Source organism: Podarcis tiliguerta (assembly GCF_965153285.1).
Source record: "Podarcis tiliguerta genome assembly, chromosome: 2".
In the NCBI taxonomy this organism is placed as follows: Eukaryota; Metazoa; Chordata; class Lepidosauria; order Squamata; family Lacertidae; genus Podarcis; species Podarcis tiliguerta.
Window position 1 is genome coordinate 15265671 of NC_139535.1, and position 15083 is coordinate 15280753.

Consider the following 15083-nt stretch of genomic DNA (forward strand, 5'->3'; position numbering starts at 1 on the left):
AAGTAGCTATGGGATCCCAGAGTGGGCAATCTTCATAGGAGCAAGCTCTGCCAGAGTTGACACCAGGGTCTCCTCCAACGGGAGAGCGTGAGGCTTCCTTGCTTGGGGGAACTGAACTCAAATGCTGGACTTTCAACAGAGCTGATGCCCTCGAACTGCTTCCCATCGTTTTGTGCAATTCACAAGAAAATAGACTTCAAAGCCACTTGGTTTTTAAAAAAATGGTACGGGCAGGAGGGCGTGTGAAGGTTTCATGGGGGTGGGGGGTATCAGAGGATGTGCATTGCACGTGGCCACCATCTTATAAAGCATATGGCTAGAATAATAATAATAATAATAATAATAATAATAATAAATTTTATTTATACCCCGCCCTCCCCAGCCAAAGCTGGGCTCAGGGTGGCTAACAACAATCAAAATAATCCAACATTCTAAAAACATGTCATTATAAAAATTAATTAAAATCAAATTGATGGCAACCATTAAGCAAGATTCTGTGCAGATTGCCAGAGGAGGGGGTCAGGCTGCGCCCTGACCAAAGGCCTGGTGGAACAGCTCTGTCTTACAGGCCCTGCGGAAAGATGTCAGGTCCTGCAGGGCCCTAGTCTCTTGTGACAGAGCATTCCACCAGATTGGAGCTGCGGCCGAGAAGACCCTGGCTCTAGTTGAGGCCAGCCTAACCGCTCTGAGGCCTGGGATCTTCAGGATATTTTTATTTGCAGACCGTAAGTTCTTCTGTGGGACATACCAGGAGAGGCGGTCCCATAGGTACGAGGGTCCTAGGCCGTATAGGGCTTTAAAGGTTAAAACCAGCACCTTAAACCTGATCCTGTACTCCACCGGGAGCCAGTGCAGCTGGTATAGTACCGGATGAATGTGATCTCGCAGCGACGACCCCAAAAGGAGTCTCGCTGCGGCATTCTGCACCCGCTGGAGTTTCTGGGTCAGTCTCAAGGGCAGCCCCATGTAGAGCAAGTTACAATAATCCAGTCTGGAGGTGACCGTCGCGTGGATCACAGTGGCTAGGTCAGGGCGAGAGAGATAAGGAGCCAACTGCTTAGCTTGGTGGAGATGAAAAAATGCCGCCTTTGTTATAGCTGTAATTTGCGCCTCCATAGAGAGGGAGGTATCGAAGATTACACCCAAACTCTTAACGGACGATGCTGGCACTAGTTGCACCCCCGCAAGAGATGGGAGTTGCCCCCTCAATCCCATATCGCCCCGTCCCAGCCAGAGGACCTCTGTCTTCAAAGGATTTAACTTCAACCGGCTCCCACGTAACCATCCAGCCACAGCTTCCAGACATCTGGTCAGTGTATCTGGGGCCGAGTCAGGATGGCCATCCATCAACAGATAGAGTTGGGTGTCATCGGCATACTGATGGCAACCCAGCCTCAAACTCCAGACAAGATGGTCGAGGGGGCGCATAAAGATGTTAAAAAGCATCGGAGAGAGAATCGCACCCTGAGGTACTCCACACACCAGGGAGTGGCGCGATGACAATTCCCCCCCAAGCGCCACCCTCTGTCCCCAACCAGAGAGAAACGAGCGCAGCCATTGAAGGACTGTGCCCTGGATCCCCACGTCGGCAAGGCAGTGGTCCAGGAGTTCGTGATCGACCATGTCAAAGGCTGCTGACAGGTCTAGAAGAATCAGCAGCCCCGACCCGCCTCGATCCAGCTGCCTGCAGAGATCATCTGTTAGGGCGACCAGAGCCGTTTCAGTCCCATGACCAGCGCGGAAGCCGGACTGGAATGGATCGAGAGCCGATGTTTCATCCAGAAACCTACCAAGCTGTTCAGCAACCGCTCTCTCAATCACCTTACCCAGGAATGGAAGATTCGAAACCGGGCGGTAATTGGATAGATCTAAGGGATCTAATGATGTTTTCTTTAAGAGCGGGCGCACCACTGCCTCCTTCAGTTCCCCTGGGAATATCCCGGTGCCAAGGGACAAATTGATGATATCACCCAGGGGGGCCCGCACCTCGTCTGGACACGCTCTAATCAGCCAAGACGGGCATGGGTCAAGAGGACAGGTGGTGGGCTTTCCAGCTCGGAGGACTCTGTCCACATCGGCTGGGGATATCCGGTCAAAGTGGTCCAATACTGGACCCGAGGGCAGTCGAGGGGCCTCCAGTTCCCTTATTGTATCCAAATTGGCAGGGAGGTCATGGCGGAGCAATAGGACCTTCTCCGCAAAAAAGCTCGTAAATGCCTCACAGCTGTGTGTCAAATTGTTATTTAAATTTGGCTGTCCTTCAAGGGACGTTAAAGACCTAATTATACTAAATAATTGCGCCGGGCGAGACCTAGTGGATGCAATGGAGGCTGAGAAGTAGGACTTCTTAGCGGCCTTCACTGCCATCTCGTAGGTTTTCATAAAAACCCTATAAGATGTTCTTGAGGCTCCGTCACGGGCACCTCGCCATACTCGCTCTAGCTGTTTGAGGTCCCGCTTCATTTTCCAAAGCTCCTCGGTAAACTAGGGAGCCCGGTTTCTGAGGGGTCGCAGAGGGCGCCTAGGTGCGATCTCATCGATGGCTGCTAGGAGCTGGATATTCCAGCCCTCAACAAGCTCAGTCAATGAGTCGCCGGGGGGACAAGGTCCCACAAGGCCTGACGGAATCTATCAGGGTCCATCAGCCTCTGCGGGCGAGCCCAAATCGGCTCGCCACCTAAGCAGGGTGGGGGTGGAACGTCAATCCTGGCTTTCAGAGCGTAGTGATCAGACCATGGCACCTTCATTGAAGGAAACACGATCACATCTATACCAACGCCAAAGATCAAATCCAGCGTGTGGCCTGCTTGATGTGTGGGGCCCGAAACAAACTGGGAGAGCCCTAGTGTCGCCATGGAAGACACCAGGTCCAGAGCCTGTGAGGAGGGAGTGGCATCAGCGTGGATGTTGAAGTCCCCCAATACCAATAAGTTAGGGAACTCCAAGGCCCAGCCGGCCACCCCACCGCCTCCAGCAGGCCTGACAGGGTGGCTGCTGGTGCGCTAGGTGGTCGGTACACCAGCCAGACAGCCAAGCTCACCTCGGAGCCCCACACTAGGCCAACACATTCAATGCCGGGGATCGATGGCGATGGTAGAGCCCTGAAAGAACAATCTTCCTGGATTAATAATGCCGGCCCACAGTCCACGACAAGTGGAGGACGGAGAAACCTGGGGGCGCCATCTCTCATAAGGTAACAGTATCCCCTTCGCGCACCCAGGTCTCTGTCACACAAGCCAGGTCGACCCCCTGCGAGATGAAGAAATCTCGCAGGGTGGCGGTTTTGTTGCCTATAGACCTGCCATTGCACAACACCAGCGATGGAGGTGAGTAATCCTTGCTCACCCTACCCTCGTCCCTCGGGATGTGGCGCAGATTGGAAGGGGTACGAGCATATCCGTATCTCGATCCCCTTCGCCTATGACATCTGCCCCCACCGCCATACCTCCCTCGCCCCTCCACGGTAGCAATCCCAAGCCTCATACTAGCCTCCATTTACAAAGTAGAAAGCAAACCAAACTAAAAACAATTGTACCAAACAAAACCAATCCCCACCCCACTCAATATTCAACCCCAAACCAAAATAAAACGGAACAAAATAAACATACATCAATAAAAACCACCGTACATGGTTGTACAACAAAGTAAAAAGTAAAAACCCCTTTAACATACTTTAAAATATATAAAAACATTTTTAACATTTGCTGCAGCAGCACCAGTGTCCTTAAAACTATAGCGGAGGTGAGTCTGGGCCCCGCCCCCTGGGCCAGGTGGAATCAGCCTGAGGAGGGAGCGGCCTTCCCAACTCACAGTGCAGCAACAGCAGCGGTGTCCCAGTGCCTCATGAGGCCTCTTAAGCTGTGGCGGTGGTGAGTCAGTCTGGGCCCCGCCCCCAGGGCCAGGTGGAATCAGCCTGAGGAGGGAACGGCCTTCCCAACTCACAGTGCAGCAGCAGCAGGAGCAGTCCTTCAAGGCAGAAAGGCATTTGTTTCAGGGTTGCATTCATGAGGAAAAGAGTTCCCACTTTCTCTCCTGGGTGGGTCTGCGCTGCTTTCTTGCACCTCTGGTGACCCAGAAGGCAGAGTTCCATTTGCCAAGCCACCAGCAAGTTGAGCAGTGTCGTTGTCTCTCCTTTTCGATTTCCAACATATACACACTGTGAAACAGAGCCCCAAAATGAAGGCAAGCCCTAGTACGCCGTAAAGGCCATAATGTCTGCGTCCTGAAACTGGAAAATAGAAAAAGTCAGTGGTCATGCTTCTGACACCTTTTAAGTGCAGCTGTACCATGGAAAGAGCTATGTGCGGCATTATTCCACCCCACCAAGAAGACTAGATAGAACCAGACCTATGTGCCTTAAAATCATAGATCTGTAGAGTTGGAAGGGAACACGGGGGTCATCTAGTCCAACCTCGTGCAATGTAGGAGTCTTTTGCCCAACGTGGAGCTTCAATCCATGACCCCGAGATCAAGAGTCTCATGCTCTACCAGCTGAGCTTTCAGCCATTATGGCAGGAGGCACAACAAATCTGTTTTAATGTCTACTGGTATGTGTCTATTATTTATTTTGCGTTGCCTTTATAGCATGCCTCTCCTTCAAAGGTTAGTGTCAGGTTTTGTGGTGGTTGCTCGAGAGCAAACAGGCAAGACTCTGACCTGTCTTTTCCAGCTTTATTGTTGTTGTTGTTGTTGTTTAGTCGTTCAGTCATGTCCGACTCTTCGTGACCCCATGGACCAGAGCACGCCAGGCACTCCTGTCTTCCACTGCTACCCGCAGTTTGGTCAGATTCATGTTTGTAGCTTCGAGAACACTGTCTAACCATCTCATCCTTATTATTAGTGCAAACTATTTACAGTGAAGAGCGTCGCAAGTTCATGTCTGGCTCAGTCGCTAGCAGACTCTGGGAGTGAGTGGTCCTTGTACCTCCCCCAGCATAACAGTCGCGTGACCCCCAACCTTCTTATCCCTTCCCTGCGCCTAAGACTACTGCGCAGAGTGGGCACTGGCAAAGGGGTACTTCCCTCACCTCCGCTTTGCTCAGGCTGAGTGTTGAGGCTCTCCCTAGCATCCCCTGGTCCCACCACCTCTTCTCCACTGGAGGCAGGGCTTTCCTCCTCACCAGAGGAGAAACTGCTTCGCAAGATTTTCAGAGGTTCCCTATAACACAACTGCCCTTCCACCTCTCGCCTCTGAGCTGACGGCAGTTCCCTGACAGTTTAGGTTTAGGTTTATATATCACTTCCCATGACAACAAGCCCCCAAAGGATTTACAGCTAAAGTAAAAATGCAATAAAAAATACACAAACATATTACAAATAGGGCTGACTTCTCACCTCACCCTGTGAAGTAAGCTTAAGTAAGACAGATGCTGGTGCCAGGAGCAGGGCCGGATTTAGGTTTGATGAGGCCCGAAGCTACTGCAGGTAATGGGGCCCTTTATATGTCTAGCTGTCCTTTGTCAACAACAAATTGTCGCTGCTTTTTTGTGTTGAATATATGCTATATGGTAATTTATGGGCCTAATAGGTCCCTACACAACCCAAAACACTGTTGCTGTATGTAGGTTTTATTTTATTTGTTTTTTATCTTATATGTTGGAAAGGTACATCCAGGTATTATTTTCTTTAAGTTTTTTGGGGGGCCCCAAGAGAGTGGGGCCCTAAGCTATAGCTTGTTTAGCTTATACGTAAATCCTGTGGGATGTAAACACAGGAGCAGTCAATGACAACATTCCTAGAGTGTACATGTTAGAACATGGGGAGGGATGTCTGTCTAGCAAGCAGGTAAACTTCCTGGGGACGGACTTCCTCCGCATGTGACCAGAGGTGGGTGTGGCCTCACCTGTGCAGTAAATGATAAAAGCACAGGGCAGGCAGCCATCTCTCTCTCTCTGCCATCTTCCTTCGATGAGGAAACATCTAAGGATGCTCTCTTGGCTCCCAGCCAAGAGAGGAGATAAGGACTATCTTGCTACAAGATAGATTCTGAATGTATGTAACCTTTTTAAAGCTGTCTGCCTTCTGGGATCACATTGTGAACAGAACGCGAGTAAACTCACTTTTATGAACTTTTATGAAGACTGTGTCGTGTCTTGTATTTTAAGAGGGAACAAAAGGGGAAATTACCAGAGTAATTATTATAGAGGTTCTAGCGAACCTGTGCAAGCGTTACCGTTGCGAACTTAAAGGGGAATGTGTATAAACTCTGCTGATATTTTGGGAACTTGTTAGCACAAGTTGGATCAGGATATAATTAGTCAATATATCCTCTCCTGCACCCCAGAACATTCCCACAAATCCGGCACTGGCAAGGAGGCCCAGTGGAATGCTAAGCTCCTTCCCACCAGTGTCTCCTGCATACAGGGCAACCAAGGTCATCTCAGGGCCAGAAATGGGCCTGAGTACAAAATTAATCTCATCCAAGTAGTCTGGAGTTCAGGAACCGCCTGCTCAAAAACCTTGCCAAGGAAGAGACATTTGCAAGCAGGCTATAATGATTCAGATCTTCTGAGCTCAGGGAGGGTTTCTTAAGGAGTGGTCTCTCCTTTGAGAGGCATTTGTTTACTTCCTTGGCATCACTAGTGTCCCATCCCTGTCAGATATGATGAGCCATGAAGCGTTGTAGCCACCTTGTGACTATCCAAGCACCTTATCCACATCCTTGAGCCTTATCAATAGGGAATCGCCCATTAACACCTGGCCAGAATACTGCCTGGACACCTCAAAGTGACTTGCTACAATAGCAGACTCTGGGTCCCTGAAAGTGATTGTATCCTCAATATTACTGATAAAACTACTGGGGGATCCACCAATTCCTTTGGGCCAGTATATAAAAAGGTCTCACACTGCCTAATAAGGTGTGCTAGACATCAAGGACACAACTGAAGAAGAGAAGGAGGTCTTTTTCATTGCCTTTACCACCACAAAATAGGCTTGACAGTGAGCACACAATTGAGTTTGGTTGTATTTATTGGGAGTCTTCACCCACTTGCATTATTGCCATCTTCCAGCTTGCTTCATTGCCCTCAGCTATTGGGTTCAGCAAGCTGGAAGCCTTGAGAGGAAGATTGGATTTCTATGGACTACAGCAACTCCCCCACCCTGATCCTCCAGGTCTACTCTAATGCTGCACTGAAAACCAAGAAGGGAATAAGTGTGAGAGGCAACCTCTCCTTGTTGCCCCACTCAGGTCTCGGTTACAGATGGAGCATAAGGGAGCAAGCATGCCTCCCTCCACGATCCATTTTATTATTTCTACAACAATGTGAGGTGGGCTGAAGAGTTAGTGACTAGCTCAGGATCACACGGGACGCGGGTGGCCCTGTGGGTTAAACCACAGAGCCTAGGACTTGCTGATCACAAGGTCAGCGGTTCGAATCCCCGTGACGGGGTGAGCTCCCATTGTTCGGTCCCTGCTCCTGCCCACCTAGCAGTTCGAAAGCACCTCAAAAGTGCAAGTAGATAAATAGGGACCGCTCCGGCGGGAAGGTAAACGGCATTTCCATGTGCTGCGCTGGTGCTGGCTCGCCAGAAGCGGCTTAGTCATGCTGGCCACATAACCCGGAAGCTGTCTGCGGACAAGCACGATGCTGTCTGCGGACATGCGCCGGCTCCCGGCCTATAGAGCGAGATGAGCGCGCAACCCTAGAATCGGTCACGACTGGACCTCACAGTCAGGGGTACCTTTACCTTTACCTTTTTAAGGATCACACAATGATCTTCATGCCTGAGCAGGGATTTGTACCTTGATTTCCTCAGTTCTAGTGTGACATTCTGACCACATACCCACCCTGGCTATTAAAGGTAAAGGTAAAGGGACCCCTGACCGTTAGGTCCAGTCATGGACAACTCTGGGGTTGTGGCGCTCATCTCGCTTTACTGGCCGAGGGAGCCTGCGTACAGCTTCCGGGTCATGTGGCCATCATGACTAAGCTGCTTCTGGCGAACCAGAGCAGTGCACGGAAACGCCGTTTACCTTCCCACCAGAGCAGTACCTATGTATCTACTTACACTTCGTGATTTCGAACTGCTAGGTGGGCAGGAGCTTGGACCGAACAACGAGAACTCACCCCGTTGTGGGGATTCAAACTTCCAACCTTCCGATCGGCAAGACTCAGGCTCTGTGGCTTAGACCACAGCGCCACCCGCGTCCCCTACAAAAGCTGACAACCACCCCAAATGCCTGCCAGACCATAGAGTGCCTTCCAATGCCAGTCATAGCAGACTCATTCAAATTAACAGATGTGATTAACATAGGTCCATTCATTTCAGTGAGTCTATCTGAGTAAAAAGTATTTGGATACAGTCCATAATACATTGCTAGTGATCTGTGGTTCTTCTTGGTGGGTCACAAGTTATTTGCAAACCTATGAATTCAACTGCTGACCTTTATTAGGAATGATCGTCCCAGAGGCACCTTCTGGTATGGAAAGATTAGCTGAAGGGCACTGCCCAGGGTCTAGAAATAAAAAAAAGATGCATTTATTTAAAGTAGGGCAAGAGTAGCTATCAAAATAGTAGGGAAGCATGATATGATAATACGATGCAAGAAATGTATTTTTGTTTTGTTGTAAACTACCCTGAGATCTATACTCTTACCTTACCATACATCACTATACAGGTGTCTATATTCCTACTCCCTTGTTACTTTTTTGTTTTTGTTTTCAACTCTTTTTCTTTCTTTCTCACTCTGTCTTTTAATAAATGAAATTCTTATAATAGAATATTGTTTGTTTGTTTGTTTGTTTTTTAAAAAAACCTACCCTGAGATTTTATGGAGAAGTGTGGGTAGTAAATTCTATTATTAATAATAATAACTGATAGGAACAAATGCAAACCAAAAAGAAATTCATGCAAGCAGCCCTCCTCTCCCGACCTCTTCCCCCAACCCCAGTGGTGAATCCATTTGACAGTAACTTCAGAACCTCACCAGGTACGCTCAGGAAGACTCGGAAACAAATTTTCCCCCAAATATCTTTAAGTTGGTATTCTCCAGCAAGTTGTCTGTTGGTGTTATTGATAAAGAGGTCATTTCCCCGTAGATAGAAGTGTTCCTTGAATGAGCTCTTGTAGGGATTCAGTTTTCCTCCATTTATGGCTAAAATGGCATCATCATGATCAGATGAACTGCTGTTATGAAATAAAAGAATGTTGGGATAACTGGAAACATTAGGAAAGATCATCCCAGATGAACCTTCTGCTATGGAGACGTTAGCACAAGGGCAGTGTGTGGAACCTGGAAGAAAATGAGGGCAACTCATTAATAGAATTCTACAACTAACCAGACAGATTAGATTTCACATCTTAAGAGAGGCAGGATATCATTACACCATACAAAAAAAAGTCCCTGAAGGCAGTTTGGAAGCTTACAGGATCCCATCATCTTTGGGAGGCAGACTATGCTCATTGGCATGGCAGGTTCAGTTCACCCTCTGAGCCCCAGGCGCCGGCAAATGCCACATCGCTCATGCTACTGGGTTGAATACAACATTTTACAAAGCACTTTTGAGGCATATAATGCAACACTGATCTAGCAATTCTGCTTCCACACTTCTCCTGGTTTCTTTACTTTTCTACTAAATCACATATTCCAAAATTTGTAATCTTCAAATTTCTTCCTCTGTTAATTTCTATTAGCTGCTAATCTGCAGGATTTACTCAAGATCTACTAGGCTATTTACTTTTTTATACTGGTTCTTAAAATATTCAATAAACATTTTCCAGTCCTCCTTATTTTCTTTATCATCCTTTTCTCTTACCCTGTTTGTTATGCCTGCCAATTCAGAATATTCAAGCATTTAAAACAGCCACTTTTCCTTAGTGGGCACCATACTCGCAGCGGCAGAGCAAACCGATTGGGCGCCTGAGGCGGCGCACGTGCCCTGCGCCCAGGGGCAGGGCCAACCACCTGTGTGGGTGGGGCCAGACCCCCACGGGGTGGGGCAAGCCGGGGCAGGAGGCTCCATGGGGCCTCCAAGGAGTCTGCCTCCCTCCTCACATTCAGCCACCCTACAGCTGAGGGCAAGGCAGCGGGCGGACTGTTTGGGGCAGCACAGAGCCTGTGGGCGCCCAAGCCACTGCATCTCTCCTGGACACACAGCAGGTCCTGCGATTAGTTCCGCCAGGCATTTGTCACCCCCTTAGTGGTGACACCCAGGGCAACTGCGCCCCCAGTGCACCCCCTTCCTCCGCCCCTTCTCACTCATTCTCCACCTTTGTGTCAATAAGAATCTAGCCGCTGTGGTGGCATATAATAATAAAGACTTTTGTTTTTTAGGGACTTCTGTTGTTACCATTCCCAAGAGGAATGCCTCAGCCTTTTTTGAGGAAGGTTTTCTTTTTTAATATATTTTTTAATTTAGCGTGGCAACTTCAACACGTTGGAAGTTCCTGCCTATACACACACACAACTTGATTGTTAAAAACAAACAATCCCGCAAAGCGGTTTACAAAAGATTAAACTGGTAAAAGCAAGAATTACTTGAAAACATACAAAAGTCAAAATATCAAAATTACCTCAGCATTCTAAGCATTTGGGTAGGCTTGTTTAATCAGGAATGTTTTTAGCTGGCGCTGAAAAGTGTTGCGTTCTCAAAGTGTACAGTGAAGGCATCTGCTTCCCCTCAAAAGGCAGGGACTTCCAAAGTCTAAGGAAGTCCTGCCACACCAAACGCAGAATGGATATTATGTAACACTAGTGCAGGGGTCGCTTTAACTAGCCCACAAGCCGTCCCCAAACTGAGCCGCCCACTCGGCGAGTCCCCGCGCGCTGTGTTAAACCAGTGCAGCACGGCACGGGGACTCACTTCCATGGCACAGAAAATTGCGCCTGCGCATGTGCATATGCCGGAAATTGCATCTGCACAGAGACAAATGCCAAAAAATGTGGGCATGCGCACTGATGTGCATGCACAATCCAGCCCACAGAGGGATCTCCACTGGAGTGAACCGGCCCAGGCAAGGTAAACCTTGCCCACCCCTGCACTAGTGATATCAGGCAGGCAGCTTCCCTGTATTCTTTTCAGCACCTTCTGAAGATATTCATACTTAGACATATTTAGGCAAGTGTACTTGGTTGCTTGAGGGACGCGGGTGGTGCTGTGGGTTAAACCACAGGGCCTAGGGCTTGCCGATGGCGGTTTGAATCCCTGCGATGGGGTGAGCTCCCGTTGCTCAGTCCCTGCTCCTGACAACCAGAGCTGGCCACATGACCCAGAAGCTGTACGCCAGCTCCCTCAGCCAGTAAAGCGAAATGAGCGCCACAACCCCAGAGTCAGTCACGACTGGACCTAATGGTCAGGGGTCCCTTTACCTTTACCTTTACTTAGTTGTTTAGGGTGTTTTATGAGTTTTAATTTGCTCCAGTCTCATCTTATTGCACTTTTAAATGGTTGTAACTTTTTAGTGATAATATTATTGTTCTATCTTTTTTATAAGGTTTTAGGGAGCTTTTTTTTCTACAATCCAGTGGTATATGAATTTTACGAAGTAAATAAATAAATTCAGCACAACACACCCACGAGTAAACTGCAACTGTTTTTCTTATTCCTGCTGTTTCTTAATCCCTAAAAACCTTCCACCTGAAAGCGTATTTTGCCCAGGGCAGCCAAACAACTGTGAGTTAGCTGGGGTGTGAACTCAGCTTTTTCTGGGCTACATGCCATGCTCAGCTGAGGAAGTGGAAAAGTATTTAAGAGAACTGTCATGTACTGTACTGTACTGTAATGTAATGTAATGTGGTAAACTCCCCGCCGTCTTAACACCGGCCTCTTCGTCTGTCCAGCACTGGTTTGGACACTAAAATACGTTGACAACTTGCCAGGGAAGACAGTGAGAGATTCGGGATCGTAGAAACTCTGAGTTACATATCTTGCTGAACGAATATCGCGTAACTTTTCCCCGTCTCTCTCTTTCCCTCTTTCCACTCCCCGGGCGTTTAATCCCCTCGTCTTTGTCAGCCCACGAGGACACCCTCCGTGCCATGGCCGCCTCGGGAGCGCAGCTAGGGAGCGCATAGGCTCGGCCGCTGCAGTCCAGCGCTGGTTCCCTTCCCAGCCACCTAGCTGTAACTTCCCACCCACGTGCTTACCCAGTGCGTTTTCTTTCTAAAGGCTGTTTTTCGTGCCTTTCCGCGGCTGTGTGCCCGGGTGTCCAGTCTCCCCTGCAAGCCCCCAAGCCTGCAAATCGCCCACTGCAGTGAGAGCAAGGCTGAGAGAGAGAGAGAGAGAGCGCACCAACCTGCTTTTTCCTCCTTAGTCCCTGACGCGCAGGGCACAAGCCACTCCAGCAGCAGAAGGCAGAAGAATCCGGCGGCGAGCGCTTCCCCTGTGCCTCGCTCCCAGCCAGCCCGTCGCAGCAGCGTCGCCGGCATCCTTCTTCCAAGCTCCTTAAACTAGCAACAGATAGCAAGCGGGGAGAGCCGGGAGAAGAGGAGGATGATTAAGAGGCGAGAGTATTTAAGCGCGTTCGAGAGAGAAAAAATTCACTTCCGGATTTCCGGCTTCATCTTCTGAAACCTTTGGCATCCGTGACGCTCAAAGCCGAGGTTTAACTGTGCGGTGCAAGAAATAATGTATTTTTGTTTTGTTGTAAACTACCCTGAGATCTGTACTCTTACATTACTATATATTAATATACTGGTGTGTATATCTTATTACTTTTTTTTCTTTTTCATTTCAACTCCCTTTCTTTCTCACTCTATATTTTTCATAAATGAAATTCTTATAACAGAATATTAATTTTTATTTTTATTTTTTAAAAAAACCCTACCCTGGGATCTTACGGAGAAGTGTAGGTAGTAAATTCGATTATTAAGAATAATAACTAATAGGAGCAAATGCAAACCAAAAATAAATTAATGCAAGCAGCCCTCCACACCCCCACACTAATATATTTAAAAATAATGTTAATTAATACAATGTGCAATTATATTTGGAGTTTGGTGATAAAGATAGAATATAGCTTGATGTAGATAGGGTCAAATAAATTCATCTCCTTTACAGTTGGTGGCTATCTTGGCTATATAATTTGCTCCAATTTTCCTAGCGGCAGTTGCAAAGAGTGCTACACGCCAGGTCACATAGTTATCTGTGTCTGCAAGGAGATATAAAATCATGTCAGAGGGGTTCTGGCCAGGGGACCTTGTCATTATAGGTGCTAAAAATCATTCTCTTGCTTCATTATATAAGGTGCAGCGCAAGATATAATGCATAAGGTCCTCCACTTCAGGACATCCCCTAATGCAAACACGTTCGTTTGTTGGTATGGCTCTGTGTCTCCCATCTCTATAAGCAGAGTTTATTGTATTTAATCATAACTCCATAAAAGCTTTCCAAAGTTGTACAAAAGTCAATTCATTGAAAAAAGGTGTATGTTCGTGGGCCTCTCTAAGCTTAAAATATAATGGGCTGCATGTGGATGTGTAGAGTTTATGTCATTTTTAGTTGCCACTGCCCTTATGGTTTGTTTGAAAATATTTTTCTGGGAATATAAGGGAAGTCCTTTGATCTTGGTCACTGAGAGGTCATATTTGCCCATCAGTTGGGCAGCGTGATGTACCCAGTTTTTAAGAGGTAATCCATTTGAGAGCTCAATCAGGCATTTTTTTGGTAGCCTAGTGTTGTCCATCTGTTGAATTCTAAACTAGTAGCAGAGGATTCTTTTATCTATTTGGCTCTCCATGGCAGATTGCAAGTCTTTGGGTAAAACTAAAAGGACTCTTAAAAAATAATTCTGTGGGGGTTCCAAACCAGAGACTTTTGAGGTACCCCAAACCTCTGCACCATATAAAGTCTGAGCCATTGATTTTGCTTTATACACAGATAGGTAAAGGTAAAGGGACCCCTGACCATTAGTTCCAGTCGTGACTGACTCTGGGGTTGCGGCGCTCATCTCGCTTTATTGGCCGAGGGAGCTGGCATACAGCTTCCGGGTGATGTGGCCAGCATGACTAAGCCGCTTCTGGCAAACCAGAGCAGTGCACGGAAACGCCGTTTACCTTCCCACCAGAGCGGTACCTATTTATCTACTTGCAGTTTGACGTGCTTTCAAACTGCTAGGTTGGCAGGAGCAGGGACCGAACAACGGGAGCTCACCCAGTCATGGGGATTCGAACCACCGACCCTCTGATCAGCAAGTCCTTTTTTAAAAAAAATAAATTTTATTGAATGATTTTATGTTACAAAAAACAATACAGCCATACTACCACTAAATATAATTAAGCAATAAAAATTACATATATCAATATTTAGTTTGTTATTTGTTATTTACCATCTTATTTCCTCCCAAACATTACATACAACAACACACATATGTGCAGACATCCACACCTGCACACAAAATCATAATAATGAAAGTAAATATTTTTCCACTTTTATCTTCCAAAATCTTTTCTTCCACTTTGACTTCCTGTCAAGTCCCTTTGCATATGTTTTATCTTACATTTGAATGTACACAAAACAATAAACCTTTCTGTATAATTTTTCTAATACATTCTGAAAACATAATAAATCCTTAATTGTTATCCACCTCCTTTTAGTTCCTTTATCACTCGAATGCTAGCACGGAGTGAAAACTATTATTATATTTTTGAACATATCTTCTATAACCATCCCATTTTTCTGCAAATTTTTGCTTTGAGTTTCCTCTGAGTTTACCAATTCCTGTAATTTGATTTGCCAATCTGTTATTTTTGAAGCCTCTTGATCTTTCCATCCCTTGGCCACGAGTATACGAGCCGCTGCGATTGCATACAAGAATAACTCTCTTAGATTTTTTGGGATCTCTTTATCTGATCAGCAAGTCCTAGGCTCTGTGGTTTAACACACAGCACCACCCGTGTCCCATTTATACACAGATAGAGCTGGGTTAACCAGATTTCCACCTTTACAAGCAGCGCATTTCAAAATAGCTTTTGCTGATTTAAAGGCTTGCAATTTAAGTGCCTGGCGTGCTCTGGTCCATGGGGTCACGAAGAGTTGGACACGACTAAACAACTAAACAACAACAACAAAATTTAATATTGGATAGCTGTATATTCCAAGATGCCGTTTCTGAATAAACCAATCCCAGATACTTAAATGCAC

The 15083-nt window shown here is 47.0% G+C and overlaps 1 protein-coding gene across 3 annotated transcripts in view; it reads left to right on the plus strand.

The window, feature by feature from the left end:
• The window catches only part of LOC310670891 (C-type lectin domain family 2 member B-like), a 221216-nt gene that overhangs the window by 37221 nt on the left and 168912 nt on the right, over nt 1-15083 (plus strand). The window lies entirely within an intron of this gene.